Source organism: Chiloscyllium plagiosum, unplaced genomic scaffold (genome assembly GCF_037043375.1).
Source record: "Chiloscyllium plagiosum isolate Xiang-an unplaced genomic scaffold, Cpla_swu_hap1 HiC_scaffold_5, whole genome shotgun sequence".
Taxonomy (NCBI): domain Eukaryota; kingdom Metazoa; phylum Chordata; class Chondrichthyes; order Orectolobiformes; family Hemiscylliidae; genus Chiloscyllium; species Chiloscyllium plagiosum.
The window spans coordinates 98,615,633-98,634,327 of record NW_028270143.1 but is presented as its reverse complement, the minus strand read 5'-3'; the positions used below and the strand labels follow the sequence as shown (position 1 = coordinate 98,634,327).

At 44.8% G+C, this 18,695-nt stretch overlaps 1 protein-coding gene across 3 annotated transcripts in view; it reads right to left on the bottom strand.

Annotated features, from left to right (window-relative positions):
- Positions 1–18,695, bottom strand: part of LOC122550087 (cAMP-responsive element modulator-like) — a 161,623-nt gene that overhangs the window by 77,566 nt on the left and 65,362 nt on the right. The gene's annotated exons all lie outside the window — the stretch shown is intronic.

Below are 18,695 nucleotides of genomic sequence, written 5' to 3'. Positions count from 1 at the left end.
AGAGAATGATTTCTCCTTACCTCTGTTTTAAATCTGCTATCCCTTATTCTAGAGCTACAACTTCTTGTTCCGGGTTGCCCTACAAGGACAAAAGTACATACTACAAACGATAGTTATCAGTAAATGTGATGTGGAGTTTGGGCAAAGTTTCATAACAAGCAAAAGAATGGTAAAAATGCAGAACTTGGCCACCATAGGAGAAGGTGAGATGAGTAACTGCAGACGTGGTTAAGGGAAAGCTAAATAAAGTCAGGAGAGAAAAGATACAGATGGATATGCCGATAGAGCTAATCTGAAAGGGGTCTGGAGGGTCTGTGCAGGGCAAAAACATGTGTCAATGACTGGCCTGTTCTGGATTGTGAGTTCCATAGAACTCCAATCACTTGTATGTATACTAAGTGGAAGTCCAATGTAACATGTTTCAAAATAGCACAAATCTGTTTATGTCATAGTGGTCTCATGACTCACAGTCCGTTATTAGCCTGATCCAACCAAACCAACTTCTGTCTCCTCCACCAGCGCCACCACCACCCAATCTCCTTGCCTCAACTCTTCCCTCGCTTCACTTTTCTCATTTTTGCTTCTTCATGATGTCAGTCTATAAGCCAATCATCCCAAGTGTCTTCACAGAGACACAATCAGCAACAAATGTGACAATAAGCTTGGTCAAACAGATGGGTTTTAAGTAAGGTCTAAAACAAGAGATGGGACTAATGAAGCAGAAGGTTCAAGGCAGGAATTCCAAAACATTGTGCCTGGGCAACTAAAGACATAGATATCATTGGTAAAGGGAAAGAAAACTTCACAAGCAGGCCTGAGGAACTGAAAGGGTTGAAGACCAGACTAAAGACAAGGGGAGATGAAGTCATTAAGTGGTATACACGCAAGATGAGAATTCTGAAGTTTAAGCATCAAGGAACTTGAAGCCAATGTAATTTTGGATAAACTAAACTTGAGACACCATGGGTTTAGGAGACTGTTTAAGATAGTAAAATGTCAGAATTGACATACAAATGTCTAAAATAAAGACAAGCAGAAAACAATCCATTCAATACGACATGTCTAATTTGGTTGTGGCCTCAATTCTACATTCCTGCTTACCTCTGATACCCTTTGATTCCCTTAATGGTCAGAAATCTATCTAACTCATCCATACAAATATTCAATGGCCCCACCTCTCTGCAGCAGAGAGGTCCACAGAAGAATATACAATGTTAAATATGCCACATACATAATAAATCATTCCAAAAAGAGCTTGTCCAATAAGACAAGTGTGATCAAATTATACCAGTGCACAAGTTTTATTCTTAATTTTTACAAAAGGCAGAACATTACATTCATATAATACTTTCCCAACTTGAAGGTTTTCCAAAATACTTTATGGCCAATGAAGTGTAGTCACTGTTGTAGTGTTGGAAACAGAACACACAATTTCCATACAAGAAGGTTCCATCAACTCAGATGAAATGGGTTAAAGACCAGATACTCTGTTCTCATAGAGGTGTTCAGAAATAAATATTGACCAAAACACTAGGGCAAATCACCTCCTTTTCTTTCTTAGCATCTCTTTCATCCAGTTAAGGATAAGTATGTTTTAAAAAGTAGGATTTTTCTTCCGGCATGCTATTCAGCAAATGCAGAGAATGATAGTTGCTTTATGCACAACACACAACTAATGATAAGGTGACCTGTACTTTGAGCAGTTTATAGTATGTTCATGTATCGTGTCATTAAAGTCTGGAAATTGCAAATATAGATATCCCTGATAAAATACCTACAACGCAAGAAGATTTCCAGATTATTTGCACAGTTTGAAAAAGGAAAGAGAGAGTGGAGAACAACAGATATGTTGACATCAGAGTAGAAAATATTAAATCTACTATAAAGGTTATAATTGTGATAAGGGAAACAAGCCAACAGGCAACAAGTCCAATAACAATTCTAAATTTAAGCCTTTGGAAATATAACCAGCAGGTGATGTAGCAGTGGGAGACCATTTGAGATGGTGATCACAAGACAGTTAGATTTAGCATCCTTTTGGAAATGGGCAAAGAGAACAGTAGTAAAAGTTCCAAACTGAAGGAAGAAAGTGAACTGGATAGATACTTGTAGGAAACTTAGTGGCAAAGTGGGAGGCACTCAAAATGTGAAATTCTATGGCACTGATCTTCAAGCCTTTTAAGCATAGGATTACTTTTTGACTTTAAGTGCAATCCAGGATCTACCCTGAAGAAAATGTAGAATAAAGTTTATTTTTCAGTCCAGTATAAATTTAAGACCAAGTATAGATAATTATTAATTTTGTCCTCTATACACCTTATAGTCATAGAGATATTCAGCATGGAAACAGACCCTTCAGTCCAACTCGTCCATGCCAATCAGATATCCTACTGCCATTTACCAGCACTTGGCACATATTCCTCTTAAACTTTCCTATTCATATACCCATCCAGATATCTTTTAAATGTTATAATTGTGCCAGCCTCTAACACTTCCTATGGCAGCTCATTCTATACATGACCACCCTCTGGATGAAAAAACTGCCCCTTAGGTCCCTTTTGTATCTTTCCCCTCTCAGCTTAAATGTATTTCTTCTAGTTTTGAACTTCTCTACGCTGGGAAAAAAACCCTTGTCTACTTACCCTATCCATACCCCTCATGATTTTAGAAACCTCTATAACGTAACCCCCTCAGCCTCTGACGCTCCAGGGAAAACAGCCCCAGCCAATTCAGCCTCTTCCTATAGCTCAAACCCTCCAATCCTGGCAACATCCTTGTACCAAATCTCAGTATGACACGTGTACAGTAACTGTACATTATCTGCCAGTGCCTTGATGTCTGGGTTGGAGCTTGAAATATGAGTCGTACACACCCTATCAAATGGTTATCTATGAGGCAGGTGTGGTACTTCAACTTGATTATCTTCATTTGAGAGCACTACCTCCTAAATCAAAGGAAGTGTTCACTTTGAAGCGCAGGATGGTAGACATGGATATTTGTCTCTGTTGACAAGTCCACAAAAAATGCTGTCCTTCAATCTGACTTTCAACTCATTCTTTGCATAGAAATTATCTCTGCATTAATTCCACGGCTTTGAAAAATCAAATCACATAGAATTTAGTTGCCAACCTACCACTGTCTACTGGAGGGAATGGATTTGAGTTTGAGACAAATATTGGCAGTACATTAGCTCAATGGTTAGGACTGCTGCCTTACGGCACTAGGGATTTGGGATCGATTCCAGCTTTGGCTGACTCTGTGGAGTTCGGTCGTTCTCCCAACGTTTGCATGTATTTCCGCCGGGTACTCCGGTTTCCTCTCTCAATCCCAAAATGTGCAGGTTGGTAGACTGGCCATGCTAAATTGATGAAGGGCTTTTACCCGAAACGTCAAACTTCCTGCTCCTCAAATGCTGCCTGACCTGCTGTGCTTTTCCAGCAGCACACTCCTGATTCTAATCTCCAGCATTTGCAGTCCTCACTTTTGCCTAAATTGCCCGTAGCGTCCAGGGATCTGCAGGCTAGGTGCATTAACCATGGGATATGCAGGGTTTCAAGAACATGGCAGAATGTCTTTGAAGGGTCAGTATGGACTCAGTGGGCTGAATTTCCTGCTCCCATATTGTAGGAATTCTATGAAATTTGTTCCATCATAGCTAATTACCTGTTTAATTCCACTAACTTCCTCAGCATAACCACAGACTATGCTAACTTTTCCTTACAGTTCACAATTCAGCTCATTCAGTTTTGATGATGCGTTTGCAAGGAGCCTTAAGTCAAGCAACCTCGCACTGTCTGACTGCTCACAGTGCGCTTTGTTCCTTGATTCGAGAAAAGAAATGATTCAGGTATCAAGTGTAAAAATCTTTGGAGGGCTTTCCCTCAACTTAGGAGAAAGTGAGGACTGCGGATGCTGGACATCAGAGTCGAGAGTGTGGTGCTGAAAAAGTGCAGCAGGTCAGGCAGCATTGAGGAGCTGGAGAATCAACATTTCAGGCAGAAGCCCTTCATCAGGAATCCCTCAGCTCAGTGATTCACATTTGCATCGAGAATTAGTTCACCATAGTCAGCACTGAGTTCATCGAAAGATGACTTAAATAAGGAGTGTTGCTATTGCTCTAATCCATTTTATAACCTTAACAACTTTCATTTCATAAGAAAGGCCCATAACTTTACTCACTTGCTGGTGGATTATATAGTGGTAATTCACAAAGAAAGGGGAAAATCAGGATCATTCCTGCAAAATGCAGAAAATATCAAATTTCCAACATTGACTCGGACTCCCATAGTGCCAAGAGCTTAGAAGGAGCAGAAATTGTTAGGTGCGTCCATGAGCGTTTCTTGAAACTGTATGTACATAACCCAACTAGGGAAGGAGCATACGAGACCTGGTACTGGGGATTGAGTCTGGCCAGATGATTGAAGTTTCAGTAGGGGACCATTTGGGTAACGGTGATCATAATTTGATAGAAGTTATGCGTATGGATAAGGCTGGTAGTCGGGCACAAGTGGGAAAGCGGGGGAGCGGGGGCTAATTCTAACAGTATTAGGCAGGAACTGGAGAAAGTAAACTGGGAATGGCTGACTCGTCTGACGTGAGAGTCTTTTAAAGGCCAGCTGATCAGAGTTCAGTACATACGCGTACCTGTGAGAACGAAAGATAAGGATCACAAGATTTGGGAACCCTGGATAATAAGAGAGTTTAGTAAAAACAGAAAAGGAAAGAACTTAAACAAGGAATTAAGAGGGCTAAAAGGGCAATAAAATGTTCTTGACAAGTAGGATTAGGAATCCCAAAGCATTTCATATGTGTGTTAGGAGGATAGCTAGAGAAAAGGTTGGTTCACTCGAGAGCAAAGGAGAGAATTTATGTGCGGAACCAGAGGAATTGGGTGAGGTATTTACAGAGTTCTTTGTATTGGCATTCACCAAAGAGGAGGACATGAATGATGGTAAGATTAGGGAGGGGTATGTTGATATTCTCGGGCATGTCGATATTAAGGGGGTAATGGTGTTGAGGGCCAGATTGGAATCTATGACAGAATATTGTGGGAGGCAAGGAGGAGATTGCTGGAGCCTTGACAGAGATATCTGTATTATCTTTAGCCACACATGAGGCTCCAAAAGAGTGAAGAATAGCCAAGGTAGGGCAAAAGGAATAATTCAAGATATAATGGCCAGTGAGCACTGGTTGAGAAGTTATTGGAGAAAATGTTAAGGGAAAGTAATTACTCGAATTCGGAAAGTAATGGACTTACTAGGGAGGTGATGGTATTATCACTAGACCATTAATCCAGAGACCCTGCTAAAGTTCTGGGGATCCAGGTCAAATCCTGCCCAGGCAGATGGTAGAACTTGAATTCAATAAAAAAATCTGAAATTCAGAGTCAATTGATGACCATGAAACCACTGTCAATTGTCAAAAAAAAATCTGATTCGCCAATATCCTTCAGGAAAGGGAACTGTTGTCCTTATCTGGGCTGGCCTATACGTGATTCCAGATCCACAGCAAGGTGGTTGACTCTCAACTGCCCTCTGAACATTAGGGACGGGTAGTAAAGGCTGGCCTATCCTGTGACGCCCGCATCCTGTGAATGAATAATTTTAAAAATTAGGGATAGAAAGCATGACTTTATAGGGAGGTGGTTTTGTCTCACAAATCTGATTGAATTTTCTTTTGAGGAAGTGACAAAGATAATCAATGGGGGTAGGGCAGTGGGTGTTGTCTACATCAACTTCACTAAAGCATTTGACAAGGTCTCTCATGGTGGGCTGGTCCAGAAGATTAAGTCACATGGGATCCACAGTGAGATGCTAAATTGGATACAATATTGGCCTGGTCATAGAAGAGAGCAGGTAGTTGTGGACAGACATTCTTCTGACTAGAGATCAGTAACTAGTGGTGTTCTGTAAGGATCAGTGCTGGAACCTCTGTTGTTTGTAACATACATTAAATAATTTGGATGAAATGTAGGAGACCTGATTAAAAGGTTTTTACAGGACAAGAAAACTAGTGGAGTCAAAAAGACTGGTGCTGAGAAAGCACAGCCAGTCAGGCAGTATCCAAGTAGCAGGAGAGTCGACTGAGCATAAACTCCTCATCAGAAATGTGGGGGTAAAGGGAGCTGAGAGATAAATGAGGGGGGGGGGGGGGGGGGGCAGGTGGTGGGAAGGTAACTGGGAAAGTCTTAGGTAGATGAAGGTGGGGGGGTGATGGTGATTGCTTGGATAAGATAGATGGGAAGGAAGATGGACAGGTAGGTCAGTTTGAGAGTGGGGTTCCGAGTTAGAGGGTTGGATCGGGGATAAGGTGGGGGGAGGGAAGAACAGGAAACTGGTGAAATCAACATTGATTTAATGTGGTTGGAGGGTCCCAAGACGGAAGATAAGGTGTTCTTTCTCCAGTCGTCAGGTAGCTAGGATTTGGCCGTGGAGGTGATCAAGGACTTGCATGTCCTTGGCGGAGTAGGAGGGGGAGTTGATGTGTTCAGGGTTGTTTGGTGCATGTGTCCTGGAGGTGTCTACTGAAATGTTCTGCGAGTTGGCATCCTGTCTCCCCAATGTAAAGGAAACCACATCGAGAGCAACAGACACAGCAGGTGAGGTGTTTGGAGGTGCAGGAAAATCTCTGCTGGATGTGGAAGGATCCTTCGGGGAGTTAGATGGAGGTGAGGAGGGGGGGGGGAAGAGGTGTGGGTGCAAGGTTTACACTTCTTGCGATGGCAAGGGAAAGTGCCGGAAGTGGGGTTGATGGGGGGAGCGTGGATCTAATGAGGGAGTCGTGGAGAAAATGATCTCTGTGAAATACTGAAAGGAGTGGAGAGGGAAATATATCTCTGGTGGCGTGGTCTGACTGTAGCTGGCAGGAATGGCGGAGGATGATGCATTGTATCTGGAGGTTGGTGGTGTGGAAGGTGAGAACCAGGGGGGTTCAGTCCTTGTAATGGTTGGAGGGGTGGGGTTTAAGGTCGGACATGTGGGAAGTCGAGGAGATACACTGGAGGGCATTTTTGACCACGTGGGAGGCTATCTGGTCATCCTGGGAGTAAGAGATAGCATTTTATTGGGGGGGCAGTGTGGAGGTAGAGGTTGTAGAATAATATTGCCAGGGTGGGATGGATCTTTCAGAATTTCTGTATTTCACAGATCATTCCCTCCGCAACTCCCTCATTAGGTCCACACTCCCCCCACCAACTCCACTTCTGGCACCTCCCCTTGCAACCTCAAGAAGTGTACACCCTGTGCCCACACCTCCCCTCTCACCTCCATCCAAGACCCCAAAGGATCCTTCCACATCCAGCAGAGATTTTCCTGCACCTCCAATCACCTCAACTACTGTGTCTGTTGTTCTTGATGTGATCCAGGTAGCTGTGGGAATCGGTGGGTTTGAAGTAGATGTCCATGTTGAGTTGGTCACTAGAAATGGAGATGGGGAGGTCCAGGAAGGGGAGGGAGATGTCCAAGATGTTCCAGGTGAACTTGAGGTCAGGGTGGAAGGTGTTCATGAAGTTGACGAACAATTCAACCTCCTCATGGGAGCACGAGATGGCTCCGATACAGTCATCGATGTAACGGAGGAAAAGGACCACAATTTCCCCTCCCACGTGGTCAACAATGCCTTTCAGTGTATCTCCTTCACTTCCCATATCTCCGCCCTTGAAACCCACTCCTCCAATTGCAGAACCCCACTGGACCACACCTTCCACACTGCCAACCTCCAGCTACAATGCATCATCCTCTGCCACTTCTGCCAGCGACAGTCAGACTCCACCACCAGAGATATATTTCCCTCCCTGCATTCCGCAGAGACCATTCCCTCTGCAACTCCCTCGTCAGGTCCACGGTCCCCATCATGCCACACAATACACTCTTGGTACCTTCCCTTGCAAGAGGTATAAAACCTATGCCCGCAACTTGCCCCTCACCTCTATCCAGGCCCCAAAGGTTCCTTCCACATCCAGAGAAATTTTCCTGCACCTCCAATCACCTCAACTACTTAAATGAATTGAATTTATTGTCACGTGTATCGAGGCACAGAGAAAAGCTTTGTCTCAAGAGCAATACGGGTAGATCACACAGTTAAATAGCATGGATAAGTATATAATAGATAAACAGTGGCAAAAACCAAAACACAAGTACAGGCGAATGCTAAGAGTTTGAGAGTCCATTCAGTATTCGAACAACAATAGGGTAGAAACTATTTCAAAACCATCTGGTGCATGTGTTCAGGCTTCTGCACCTTCTCCCCGATGGTAGAGGTTGTAGAAAAACATTGCCAGGGTGGGATGGATCTTTGAAAATGCTGGCGGCCTTTCCTTGACAGCAGGCCTGGTAGATGCATTCTATAGATGGGAGGTTGGCCTTTGTGATTAGGTAAAAACAAGGACTGCAGATGTTGGAAACCAGAGTCTAGATTAGAGTGATGCTGGAAAAGCACAGCAGGTCAGGCAGCATCTGAGGAGCAGGAAAATCAACGTTTCGGGCAAAAGCCCTTCATCAGGAATAGAGGCAGGATGCGCTGCAGAGTGGAGAGATAAATGAGAGGGGGGTGGGGATGGGGAGAAAGTAGCAGAGAGTACAATAGGTGAATGGGGGTGGGGATGGAGGTGATAGGTCAGAGAGGAGGGTGGAGTGGATGGGTGGGAAGGAAGATAGGCAGGTAGGACAGGTCATGAGGGCGGTGTTGAGCTGGAAGGCTGGAGCTGGGGTGAGGTGGGGGAAGGGGAAATGAGGAAACTGGTGAAATCCACATTGATGCCCTGGGGTTGAAGTGTTCCGAGGCAGAAGATGAGACTTTCTTCCTCCAGGCGTCGGGTGGTGAGGGAACGGCCTGGACGAGACCCAGGACCTGAATGTCCTTGACAGAGTGGGAGGTGGAGTTGAAATGTTGGGCCACAGGACGGTGGGGTTGATTGGTGCGGGTGTCCCAGAGACGTTCCCTAAAGCGCTCTGCTAGGAGGCGTCCAGTCTCCCCAATGTAGAGGAGACCGCATCGGGAGCAACAGATACAATAAATGATATTGGTGGATGTGCAGGTAAAACATCGATGGATGTAGAAGGCTCCTTTGGGTCCTTGGATGGAGGTGAGGGAGATGATGTGGGCGCAGATTTTGCAATTTCTGCGGTGGCAGGGGAGGATGACAGGGAGGGAGGGTGGGTTGTTGTTTGGGGGGGGGGGCGCGGATCTGACCAGGTAGTCACGGAGGGAACAGTCTTTGCGGAAAGCAGAAATGTGTGTGGAGGGAAACATATCCCTGGTGGTGGGGTCCGTTTGAAGGTGACAGAAATGTCGTCGGTTGATGTGGTTTATGCGAAGGTTGGTAGAGTGGAAGGTGAGCACTGGGGGGGGGGGGGGGGGGGGGCTTCTGTCCTTGTTATGGTTGGAGTGGTGGGGTTTGAGGGTGGAGGGGCAGGATGTGGATGAGATGCGTTGGAGGGCAACTTTAACCACGTGGGAAGGAGGCCATTTGGTGTGTTCTGAGGTGGAACTGGTCCTCCTGGGAGCAGATACGGCGGAGGCGGAGGAATTGGGAATACGGAATGGCATTTTTGCAGGAGGTAGGGTGGGAAGAGGTATAATCCAGGTCGCTGTGGGAGTCGGTGGGTTTGTGATTGTCTGGGCCAAGTTCATCACTCTCTGTAACCGTCTCTGATCTTGAATGGCACAGTTACCATACCAGGTAGTGATACATCTGGACAGATTGCCCTCGATGGCGCACCTAAAAAAGTTGGCAAGGGTATTTGCCATCATGCCAAATTTCCTCAGCTGCCTGAGGAAGAAGAGACATTGTTGGGCCTTTGTAACCAGTGCGTCCAATGAAGAGTCCAAGAAAACCTGTTGTTGATGACCACTCCCAGGAGCTTGACACTCTCCACTCTTTCCACCTCGGTGCTGTCAATGTGTAGGGGGGCTTGAGGAACATTCCATCGAAAGTCAATAATGAGTTCAATGGTTTTGCCAGCATTGAGAGCCAGGTTGTTTTCAGTGTACCATTTTTCCAGGTCTTCCACCTCCCGTCTGTCTGTTTCATGCCATCTGAGATTCGACCAACTATGATGGTGTCGTCAGCGAGCATGTAAATGGCATTAGTCTGGTATTTGGCAACACAGTCATGGGTATACAGTGAGTATGGTAGGGGGCTGAGTATGCACCCCTGGGGGGCTCCGGTATTGAGTTGCTCATAGTGTTGAGCAACTGTGTCCGTTGCTCTTGATGTAGTCTCCTCTACATTGGGGAGACAGGACGCCAACTCATGGAACGTTTCAAAGAACATCTCTGGATACACGCACCAAACACCCCCATCACCCCGTGGCCAAACACTTCAACTCCCCATCCCACTCCAATAAGGAAATGCAAGTCCTGGGTCGCCTCCACCACCAAATTATAGCCACCCAACGGCTGGAGGAAGAACAACTCATCTTCCGCCTTGGGACCCTCCAACCACACGGAATCAATGTCAATTTCACCAGTTTTTTGATCTCCACCTCCCACCTTACCCCAGATCCAACCCTCCAACTTGGCACCACCCTCTTGAACTGTCCTACCTGTCCATCTTCCTTCTCACCTATCTGCTCCACCCTCCACTTCGACCTATCACCATCACCCCCCACCTTCATCTACCTATTGCATTCTGAGCTACCTTACCCCATCACCAACCCCGTACCATTTATCTCTCAGCCTGGAACACATTGCATGGGGAGGTGGTGGAAGCAGATATGATAGCAACATTTAAAAGATATTTAGACAACATGTGAACAGGCTGGGAAGAGGGAGATATGGTCCATGTGCTGGCAGACGGGATTAGTTTAGAATAGCATCATGATTGGCTGCAGGGACTGTTCTGTGTTGTTCTGTTCTATGTTTTTAGTGCACCAGCCATGTTTGGTGGAAATGTGGGCTTTATCAGTTCTGATGGAAATCAATTTCTTAACCGGAATGTTTCTTTGAAACACATACCTTTTGAATGGTGTAGTACAGATCATGTGGTGGCTGTACAGGACATTGGTTCGGCCACTTTTGGAATACTGTGTTCAATTTTAATCTCCTTGCGATAGGAAGGATGTTGTGAAACTTGAAAGAGTTCAGAAAAGATTTATGAGAATGTTGCTACATTGGAGGGTTTGAGCTATAGGGACAGGCTGAATAGGTTGGGGCTATTATCCCTGGAGTGTCAGAAGCTTTGTGTTGATCTTAAAAAGTTTATAAAATCATGAAGGGCATGGATAGAGTGGATAGTCAAGGTCTTTTCCACAGGATAAACGAGAGAGAATAGGTTTAAGGTGAGACAGGAAAGATATAAAAGGGACCCAAGGGGCAACTTTTTCACGCAGAGGGTGGTGTATGTATGGAAAGAGCTGCCAGTGGAAGTGATGGAGGCTGGTACAATTACAACATTAAAAGACATCTGGATGGGTATATGAACAGGAAGGGGTTAGAGAGATATGGGGCAAATGCTGACAAAAGGGACTACATTAATTTAGCATATCTGGTGGCCAAAGACAATTGCAACAAAGGGTCTGTTCCCATGCTGTACATCTCTGATTCTATATCCTCATGCCTTGTTCTCTCTCTTTCAGGAGCGAAAGGGTGCCAAGATCCTCTCCAGTTATTATGTCCTTAAAAACCATGTGCCTAAAAACAAATCAGCTGGACTGTGTCAATCATGCCTATGGATTCATTGGACTACAGTAAGAAGCATTCACAGTCCTTCAGATTCTGCTGCAGTTGCTGAAAGACATCTTCAGACAAAGATTCCATTTATCTCATTGCTGTAAGCATCAAATGACATGCTCTGGGATGCCATTATTATTTCTTCTTTGTTTTTAAAGAGAGTCAGCAGACACATTCATTGCTTGTTTAATTACTTTACTAAGAAATGTGAAATAATGCTTCAGTGCAACACTTAGCTTTTGTTGCTAGTTTAGAAAAAATCTTTCAAAATGGTTTTCAGCTCAATTTTTTGTTTCAAGTACACTGCACAAGGGAAAATTATTCCTGAATTTACTGTGCATCATCACGTGAAGTCGTTCCAAATTCCCCTTTTACTCATCAAAACACTTTAGTGATATGTCATAAACTCTTACCTATTACAGTTGTGAACAGAAATTAATTTTCCCATTGCACATGGAAGTTGTCCCTTTTTGATTTCTTTTTAGATAGTGCAATTTCATTATTCATTGATATTGCTTCATGTTGTTTGTGACATACTTTGCTGGTGGTCACACTGCTGGTAAGGCTCTAGATTTTAACATTCAGAAAGTTGCTGGTCACTTTCAACTGGGAAGGCACAGGATGTCACTTCTGCGGTCACTTTGTTTTTGAGGCCCGGTCAACTTCCATTGTTCAAATATTGAATGTGGGTCACAGCAGTGTTCCTCGTAATTTTTCTTTGTCCTACATTGACCTATTAGATCAGGAGATGAAGAAAAAAAGCTCTATACAGAATAGAAGTAGAAGGAGAACTAGCTAAACTGCTCTTGCAAAGTCTGTAATGACTTGCAATGACGGAACAAATAACAGCCTATGTTTCTAGTAGTGTGATATAGAGGCTTCACACATAGTTCCTAATATAGTTCTTTTCCCATTTGTTTGCTTTGCCACTGCAAAACTTACTTTACTCTGCAATGATATTCCATCGGGACCAAGTTGAAACGAGCTGGCAACGCCTGTTAAAAGCATCCACTTTTCTCTAGCCCCGCGACTTCATAACATGGAAATCATGATAGATGTGCACATGGCAAGTGAATGCAGTTAGGCGGTGAGATCATCTGACAGAGACACACAAAGCAAAGGAATGTGGGCTGGCAGTAAAATCAACTGTCAGGGATATTGTGAATGCCCAGTCAGCTGGGATCTATGGCCATAATGTCAACATGCCTCCACAAAGAGTCGTACTGCCAAATCTAGAGCAACCTGTTATCCTAATGCAAGATAATACAGAAATAGAAAGCTTATTTAATACTTTAGGAAGCTTGAAGTACAGAATGTACATGGGAGAAGTAAAATAGAATTAGGAATGCAAAGAAAGGATGTTAGAAAGGTGGACTGTGAAAATGAAAGAAAATCCAAAGATGTTTTTTCAGTACATTAGGAACAAGACAATGACTAAGGAAAAGATCGGGCTTTCCAGAGTAACTAAAAAAAAAGGAGAATAAAATTTGTGCATGGATGCAGAGGATCAGCAGGGTTTTTAAATCAGTGCTTTACCTCTGTCTACATAAGGAGAGGGATGATACAGATATTTCAGTTAAAGAAGAGTGTGAAATATTAGATAAAATAAGCACTGTTGAGAGTTGAAATACTGGACTGATCAAACTTTTGATGGTGGATAAATAGCCAAGCCAGATTAATTGCATCCTGGGTTCCTAAAGTGAGCAAGGAAATAGCAAAATTTCTGAGGACCAGTTCCTAATCTTCACTACATACAGACAAGGTACCAGAGGCCTGCAAATATGTGGAATTATTCAAAAGGTTGGCAAAGGATAGACCAAATAGTTATAGCCCAGTCAGTCTGAACTTACTGGGGGGCAAACGACTACAATCAGTACTGAGAAATAGGACAAACCATGATGTAGAAAAGCAGGATGATTTTGTTAAGGGAAGGGCTTATCTTGCTGAATTTAGGAAAGGTAATGAACTTGTAGTATTGTTGCTAGACTAGTAAAGCAGAAAAACAGGTAATGTATTGGAGACAGAAGCTGGAATTTGAATTTAATAATAATTTGGAATTAAAAGTCTAACAATGACTGTGAAATCAGTGTCAACTGTCACAAGAAATCATTGGGTTTAAGGATATCAGGTAAAAAAAGAAAGTGCCACCCTACCTGGTCTGGACTACACATGACACCAGACCAACCAGACCATTTCTGAAATGGCTTATCAAGCCATTTAGTTGTATCAAAATCTAGAAAGGAAAATGGAACAAAACTGGATGGATCAGCTGGCATTGGAAAGACCAACAGCAAACACAGTCCTGTTGAATCTGTAAAATTCATCTAACATTTGGGTGCAAGTGCCAAACCAAGACAGCTGTCTCAAGACTATTCAAGCTAGAGCCTGATGCAGTCATGCTCACGGAATCATATCTAATGCACATTTCAAACAACATCATTATTCCTGGGTATGTCCTGGATACAACCAGCAGAGATAGCAGTGAAGTGACATACAGTTGGGAGGGAGTTGAGGACAAACATTGGTAAGCTGATTATCAAGTCCCCTCTATCTCTCTTCTTCCTTCCTCCCAATGCGACATGAAGAAAGCCTTGAGAGTGGGAAGGAAGAATGTACACTGGGTGGGGTGGTTCAATGTCCACCGTCAAGAGTGGCTTGGCAGCACCACTATTGAACAACTTGGTCAAGTTCTAAAGGATATAGTCACTAGAGCTCTGCAATAGATGGTGAGGGATCTAATGAAGAGACAAACATACTTGACATCATCAACATCAATCCTCTGCAATAAACTTACTGATAATATCATGGATAGATTAAAGTCACCACCATTAAAGTCATTGAGGAGACAAAGACCCATCTTCACTTTGAAAATGTCTCTATTGTGATGTGTGGAACTATCACTGTGCTAAATAAACTTCAAACATATCAAGACCGGGCAACTACGAGGCACTGTGGGCCATCAGCAGCAGCCAAATTACACTTTAGCGCAATCAGCAACCTCATGACCGGGCATATCCCCTAGTCTACCATTTCCAATAAACCCAGGGATTAACCCTGGTTCAATGAAGAATGCAGGAGGACATACTAGGAACAGCACCAGGCATACCTAAAAACTTTAAGTCAATTGTGTGAAGCTACAAAACACGACTACTTGCATGTTAAACAGCATACAGGTGGTTCTTCTATAACACAATGGTTGCACTGTTGTGCAACCCCACATTAGAGAAAAAACAGATTTTAGAAACAACGCTTAAAGTGTTGGCAAGGTAATTGCATTACAGCCAACATAGGTTTTAAAAGTTTGCACTTCAGAAAGTATCCCCAATTTGCCAATCACGTTACAGCAAATTCACGTTAACAAAATGTGCGCTATAGTAGAACAACCTGTAGCCACAAGTGATAGGGTAAAGCAATTTCAGCTTACAGTCCAGCCACAGCTAATCGTGAATAGTGGTGAACAATTGAGCAACTCCTTGAAGGAAGCGGCTCCACAAACATCTCTCAAATGATGGGAGAGCACAGTACAAGAGTGCAAACGGTCAGGCTAATACAATCAAGACAGCCTTTAGCTGCAAGTGGCGAGTGGATGATCCAGCTCAACCTCCTTACAGGTGCCAATCTTCAGCCAATTTGATTCCAATTTGATTCACTCCACATGATTTCAAGAAACAGCGAGGCACTGGATACTGCAAAGTCTATGGCCCCTGACAACATTCCAACATAGTACTGAAAACATGCTCCAGAACTTGCCACACTCCAAGACAAACTGCTCCAAGCCATATCTGGCACAAAGGAAGATGCTTATGGTGGTTAAGAGGTCAGTCATCTCAGCTCCAGGACATCTTTGGCAGGAGTTCCTTAGGGTTGTGGAGAAAGTGTCTGCAGATGCTGGAGATCAGAGCTGAAAATGTGTTGCTGGAAAAGCGCAGGTCAGGCACCATCCAGGGAACAGGAGAATCGACGTTTCGGGCATAAGCCCTTCTTCAGGAATGAGGAATGTTTGTCCAGCAGACTAAGATAAAAGGTAGGGAGGAGGGACTTGGGGGAGGGGCGTCGGAAATGTGATAGGTGGAAAGAGGTCAAGGTGAGGGTGATAGGTCAGACTGGGGTGGGGGCGGAGAGGTCAGGAAGAAGATTGCAGGTTAGGAAGGCGGTGCTGAATTCGATGGATTTGACTGAGACAAGGTGGGGGGAGGGGAAATGAGGAAACTGGTGAAATCCGAGTTCATCCCTTGTGGTTGGAGGGTTCCTAGGCGGAAGATGAGGCGCTATTCCTCCAACTGTCGTGTTGTTGTGGTCTGGCGATGGAGGAGTCCAAAGACCTGCATATCCTTGGTGGAGTAGGAGGGGGAGTTGAAGTGTTGAGCCACAGGGTGGTTGGGTTGGTTGGTCCGGGTGTCCCAGAGGTGTTCTCTGAAACGCTCCGCAAGTAGGCGGCCTGTCTCCCCAATATAGAGGAGGCCACATCGGGTGCAGAGGATGCAATAGATGATGTGTGTGGAGGTGCAGGTGAATCTGTGGCGGATATGGAAGTTTCCTTTGGGGCCTTGGAGGGAGGTGAGGGGGAGGTGTGGGCGAAAGTCTTGCACCTCCTGTGGTTGCAGGGGAAGGTGCCGGGAGTGGAGGTTGGGTTGGTGGGGGGTGTGGATCTGACGAGGGAGTCACAGAGGGAGTGGTCTTTACGGAATGCTGATAGGGGAGGGGAGGGGAGGGAAATATATCCTTGGTGGTGGGGTCCATTTGGAGGTGGCGGAAATGACGGCGGATGATGCGCTGTACATGGAGATTGGTGGGGTGGTAGGTGAGGATCAGTGGGGTTCTGTCCTGGTGGCGGTTGGAGGGGCGGGGCTCAAGGGCGGAGGAGCGGGAAGTGGAAGAGATGCGGTGGAGGGCATCGTCGACTACGTCGGGGGGGAAATTGCGGTCCTTGAAGAAGGAGGCCATCTGGGTTGTACGTTTTTGGAACTGGTCCTCCTGGGAGCAGATGCGGCGGAGACGAAGGAATTGGGAGAATGGGATGGCGTTTTTACAGGGGGCAGGGTGGGAGGAGGTGTAGTCCAGGTAGCTGTGGGAGTCGGTCGGTTTGTAGTAGATGTCCGTGTTGATTCGGTCGCCTGAGATAGAAATAGAAAGGTCGAGGTATGGGAGGGAGGAATCTGAGACTGTCCAGGTGAATTTGAGGTCGGGGTGGAAGGTGTTGGTGAAGTGGATGAACTGTTCAACCTCCTCGTGGGAGCACGAGGCGGCGCCGATACAGTAATCGATGTAGCGGAGGAAAAGGTGGAGGGTGGGGCCAGTGTAGTTGCGGAAGATGGACTGTTCCACATATCCTACGAAGAGGCAGGCATAGCTGGGGCCCATGCGGGTGCCCATGGCTACTCCTTTCATTTGGAGGAAGTGGGAGGATTGGAAAGAGAAGTTGTTCAGGGTGAGGACCAGTTCAGTCAGTCGAAGGAGGGTTATGTCCTTGGCCTAGCCACCTTCAACTGCATCATCAATGACTTTCCCTCCACATATGGCCAGAAGGGGGGGATGTTCACAGATGGCTGCACCATGTTCAGCACTATTTGCAACCCTTCAGATATTGAAGCAGTTCTTGTCCAAATACAACAAGACCTGAACAACATTCAGGCCTGGCCTGCCAAATGGCAAGTAACATTCATGCCATACAAGTGTCAGGCAATGACCATCTTTAACAACAGAGAAATGTAACCATTAACCCTTGACAATCAATCGTACCACCATAACAGAATCTCTTGGACTACCAAGATCCTGGGGACTACATTGATCAGAAACAGACTGTAGCTACAAGAGCAGATCTGAGATTCGATATCCTGCAGCATGTGACATGTCTTCTGACCCTCCAAAGACTATCCACCATCTTCAAGGCACAAGTCAGAGTGTGTTGGAATACTCACCACTTGCCTGATGAGTCCAGCTCCAACAACACTCAAGCAGCTTGACACCATTCTGGACCAAGTAGCCGACTTGATTGACACCACATCCATAAACATTCACTCACTCCACTATGGACTCTCTGTAGCAACAGTGTTATCTGCAAGTTCCATTACAGAAATTCACCAACTTTCCTCAGACAGCACTTTGCAAACACTTTGACCACCACCATCCAGTAGGAAAAGGACAGTAGATACATGGGAACACCACCACATCTAAAATCCCTCCAAATCACTTACAATCCAGGCTTGAAAATATATTGCTATTCCTCAGTGTCACTGGATCAAAATTCTGAAACTCCCTCCTTAATGGTATTGTGGTTTTACCTACAACAAGTGGCCTGCAGCAGTTCAAAGAGACAATTCACCACCACCTTCTCAAAGGTATTTAGGGAATGGTAATAAATAATGGTGCAGTCAGTGACACCAACATTCTGTGAATAAAAAAAAGTTTGAGTTAATAACAAGACGAATAGATTAGGGATATGAAGTAGGTGTTATCTACATGAATTTTATTAAGACATCTGAGAAGGTTCCACATGGCTTACTGGAAAGAAATCCATAGGGTATAGGAGAACGTGACAACTGAGAAGGTGATGAGAAAGGAGGTTGCTAAGCCACTGGTGAAGATCTTTGCTTCCTCACTCTCCACCGGAGTCGTGGAGGGAGGCAAACGCTGGTCCTCTTTTAAGGGGAATAGGGAAATCCTATTACAGACAAGTCAGTCAGTCTTATGCCAGTGGTCAGCAAGGTTTTGGAAAGAATTCTGAAGGATTCGATTTATAACTATTTGGAAAAGCATAGTGTGATTAAAGGCAGTCAACATGCTTTGTGAGGGGCAGGTAATGCCTCAAATCCTACTGAGTTCTTTGCGGAGGTGACTAGATGCGTTGACAAAGGTTGAGCAGTGGATGTGGCGTACATGGACTTCAGCAAGGCATTTGATAAGGTTCCCACGGTAGGCTCAATCAAAAAGTCAGGAGATATGGCATACAGAGAGATTTGGCTGTCTGGATTCAGAATTGGTTGGAGAGTGGTTGTAGATGGAAAGTATTCTGCCTGGAGGTCAGT